Below are 4,863 nucleotides of genomic sequence, written 5' to 3'. Positions count from 1 at the left end.
GGGGAGGGAGAGCAGCACAGCTAGAGTGTTGTTGAAGTTACAGACACAGACTGTAGGACAAAACCATTAATAAAAAAAGACTAAAAGGAAATGGCTTCGATAAAAAAATAAAAGAAAGCTGGAGGGCTTTCTTTCGCCAGGTGAAATACACAAGGTATTGTCATTATTCCTGTTCTTCTATTTTCTGAAGAAAACCTCAAAGTATTGTTACTGATTTAGATTTTATAATCGAGAACATGTTGAGGAGAAATGGCAAGGGACATTTTCTTACATCTGCCCCCCAAACCCATGCCACCAATTTTGACCCACATCTCCCCCTCCTCAACACAACTCATCCCTGTATCCCCATACCCTCCCCTTTTCTCTTTCTTTTTCTCCACAGTGTCTGTGAAATACATTCCCTGTCCACCTGTAACACCTAAACTGTCCCTTTGGCGCAAAGCAGACATGGAACCCTCTAAAGGATACGAGCAAAAAAGTACAGTAAAACTATTTAAAGAGATATGACTGACACATCTGAATGAGATTCCAACATTACAATTCATCTTCTGCAATAAAGAAACCTGTACATGTCATGGTGAAACCCTGTGTGACGTCACAGTTTTATATTGTGCACAATATTTGGTATCAATAGAATATGTTGTCTTGTTTTCATCAGTTACTGTGTGAAGTTCTGAGATTTGTACCTTGGAATATTTGAATATGTTAAAGTTAACAATAGAAGGTAGGTAAGCATCAATAATTAGAGTTAATCAACAGGAACCGATTAAAATTTTTCTTTAATGGTTTGAATATAATATAAGCTAACCTCAATCGACTGAAATTGACATGGAATTAGCCCCATCTGCCAATGGGTAGGGTAAGGATTCAATTGCAGAATGGCGTGTATAATAATTTTGGCCTTTCACAACAGAAATTGTGAAGCTTTGTGTACCCACTATTACAATTTTCTGGATTCTGACTGTAGTTTACAGAATGCAGGAGAGTACAATGCTTATGTGTTAGAGTGGACTACTTATACCCTCATTGTTTGTGAAAAGTAATTATTTTCAATTCAGTAAATTCGGAGTAGGCCAACAGATGGCGACAAATGACCAATATAAAAGATTGATGGTCTTTGATGGTCTATGGGCAGCAATTCATGTTTTGATATCTTTAAAACAGATTAAAACAGTTGAACCTTTTACTGCAGTGGGCTGAATCAGGGTCACACAGAGTGATTATTGTGGTCTTAAACAAATCTACTTTACAACACCTCACACATGGTTCTGGGCTTAAAAATAGAAAACACCTGTACCATGTCAGATATAGAGTTGAAATATATAAACATTTTGCATTTGCATCCCAATATTACACATTATATACATCACAGAAGACTGAAATATAACAAAATTGTTTGACATAGAAACACTGGATTTTTGTCAGGTTTTCTGAAATAATATTTATTAATTATTATTATTTATTAAATATTAATAACATAATTCCACGCATGAGGCCAAAAAGGGAGCTTTTGGTCATTGACTGCAGGAAAGGGCTACTATATCCATAATACGGAACAGGTGAAATAGAATAATGTCCAAACAGATGTGTCCCGTTGCAAAGAAAATGGTATACATAATTTGTCTTTCAGTGAAGTGACACACATCATGCAAACATTTGCACAGTGGTGGAAAAAGTATTAAATTGTCATACTTGAGTAAAAGTAAAGATAACTTAATATAAAATGACTCAAGTAACAGTAAAAGTCAACTAGTAAAATTCTATTTGAGTAAAAGTCTAAAAGTATCTGGTTTTAAATGTACTTAAGTACAGTGATGGAAAAAGTACTCAATTGTCATCAATTACCAATGCTATACATCAAATTCCTTAAACCAGAGAGCACGATTTTCTTTGTTTTTTAAACACTCCGACACTCAGACATCATTTACAGATGCAGTATTTGAGTTTAGTGAGTCCGCCAGATCAGAGGAAGTAGGGATGACACTGCGTTATATTGATAGGTGCACGAATTGCACCGTAATTCTGTCCTACCTGAGCATTCTAAAGGTAACGAGTACTTTTTGGTGCCAGGGAAAATGTATGGGAGTAAAAAGTACATATTTTCTTCAGGACTGTAGTGGAGTAAAATGTTAAGTTGTCAAAAATATGAATAATAAAGTACAGATACCCCCAAAAACTACTTAAGTAGTACTTTAACATATTTTTACCTAAGTACTTTATACAACTGCATTTGCATTGATACAATACAGCAGTAAATCCATATCTACATTTGAAGTCGGAAGTTTACATACACCTTAGCCAAATACATTTAAACTCAGTTTTTCACAATTCCTGACATTTAATCCTAGTAAAAATTCCCTGTCTTAGGTCAGTAAGGATCACCACTTTATTTTAAGAATGTGAAATGTCAGAATAATAGAAGAGAGAATTATTTCTTTCCGCTTTTATTTCTTTTATCACATTCCCAGTGGGTCAGAAGTTTACATACACTCAATTAGTATTTGGTAGCATTGCCTTTAAATTGTTTAACTTGGGTCAAACGTTTCAGGTAGCCTTTCACAACTTTCCCAAAATAAGTTGGGTGAATTTTGTCCCAATCCTCCTGACAGAGCTGGTGTAACTGAGTTAGGTTTTGTAGGCCGCCTTGCTCGCACATGCTTTTTTTTTGCCACAAATTTGGAAGTATGCTTGGGGTCATTGGCCATTTGGAAGACCCATTTTGTTGCTTCAATATATCCACACAATTGTCCTCCCTCATGCCATCTATTTTGTGAAGTGCACCAGTCCCTCCTGCAGCAAATCACCCCCACAACATGATGCTGCCACCCCCGTGCTTTGCGGTTGGGATGGTGTTCTTCGGCTTGCAAGCGTTACCCTTTTTCCTCCAAACATAATGATGGTCATTATAGCCTAACAGTTCTATTTTTGTTTCATCAGATCAGAGGACATTTCTCCAAAATGTACAATCTTTGTCCCCATGTGCAGTTGCAAACCGTAGTCTAACTTTTTCATGGTAGTTTTGGAGCAGTTGTTATGTGCCTCCTAAGTGGAGGGAGGTGCAGGAGTCAGGAGCAGGAGAGCAAGGAAGTCCCAATAGCACAATCATTTATTAGAAGTCCCAACTCAACAACAACAGGTGGAGGAACACATCCAAACGAAGTCCCCACACACAGGGAATAAACTCAACACACGGAGGAGAAACCTCTACTCCTAATTACAGTCCAAAACGGTACAACGACCGTGAGAAAGAAAACCCCGTGGCGCAAACACGCACCCCTAACATAGCAACAACAGCAAATAATCCCGCACACAGAATAGCAGGCAGCGGAGGTTAATAAACCCACCGAGATTAACAAATAGGACACAGGTGTAAAGGATAAACAGACAGACACAAACAAAAAGGAAAAATGGATCAGTGGCAGCTAGTAGGCCTGCGACGACTGTCGAGCACTGCCCGAACAGGGATAGGAGCCAGTCGTGACAGCAGTGGCTTCTTCCTTGCTGAGCGGCCTTTCAGGTTGTGTTGATATAGGACTCGGTTAACTGTGGATATAGATACGTTTGTATCTGTTTCCTCCGGCATCTTAACAAGGTCCTTTGCTGTTGTTCTGGGATTGATTTGCACTTTTCACACCAAAGTACATTAATCTCTAGGAGACAGAATGCGTCTCCTTCCTGAGCGGTATGACGGCTGCATGGTCCCATGGTGTTTATACTTGCATACTATTGTTTGTACAGATGAATGTGGTACCTTCAGGTGTTTGGAAATTGCTCTCAAGGATGAACCAGACTTGTGGAGGTCTACATTTCTTTTCTGAGGTCTTGGCTGATTTCTTTTGATTTTCCCATGATGTCAAGCAAAGAGGCATTGAGTTTGAAGGTGGGCCTTGAAATACATCCACAGGTACACCTCCAATTGACTCAAATTACATCAATTAGTCTATCAGAAGCTTCTAAAGAAATTACATAATTTTCTGGAATTTTCTAAGCTGTTTAAAGGCACAGTCAGCCTAGTGTATGTAAACTTCTGACTCACTGGAATAGTGATATAGTGAATTCAAAGTGAAATCAACTGTTTGTAAACAGTTGTTGGAAAGATTACATGTGTCATGCACAAAGTAGATGTCCTAACCGACTTGCCAAAACTGTAGTTTGTTAACAAGACATTTGTGGAGTGGTTGAAAAACAAGTTTTAATAACTCCAACCTAAGTGTAGGTAAACTTCTGACTTCAACTGTAGTAGATTGGCTCCACTACAGGCTGCATTGTATCATAACGGTCTGTGATTGTATCAATGAATTAGGTAGAAGAACTCAGGAAGAATTGTCGCAGCTGAGATATTCTTGGTATTGCGGGATGTCACAAGCAAGAAGCTACATGAAGTACTGGCTGGAACAGTTCCGTCCTCTCAGTTTCCCAGACCTGTGTAGCTCTGATTGAATTGTGAATATATTAGGATTAGTTGTGTTCTGTATTTTGTTTTAAATCAAATCAAATCTCAAATCAAATCGAATTTTATTAGTCACATGTGCCGAATACAACAGGTATTCGGCACATTCACCTTACAGTGAAATGCTTACTTACGAGCCCCTGACCAACATTGCAGTATAAAAATAAAACATTTGAATAAGAATAAGAAACAAAAGTAACAAGTAATTAAAGTGCAGCAGTAAAATAACAATAGCGATACTATATACAGGGGGGTACCAGTACAGAGTCAATGTGCTGGGGCACCGGTTAGTCGAGATAATTGAGGTAATATGTACATGTAGGTAGATATTAAAGTGACTATGCATAGATGATAACAATAGAGAGTAGCAGCGGTGTAAAAGAAGGGGGACAATGCAAATAGTCTGGGTAGCC

Source organism: Oncorhynchus clarkii, chromosome 17 (assembly GCF_045791955.1).
Source record: "Oncorhynchus clarkii lewisi isolate Uvic-CL-2024 chromosome 17, UVic_Ocla_1.0, whole genome shotgun sequence".
Taxonomy (NCBI): Eukaryota; Metazoa; Chordata; class Actinopteri; order Salmoniformes; family Salmonidae; genus Oncorhynchus; species Oncorhynchus clarkii.
This window is presented reverse-complemented; position numbering follows the sequence as displayed.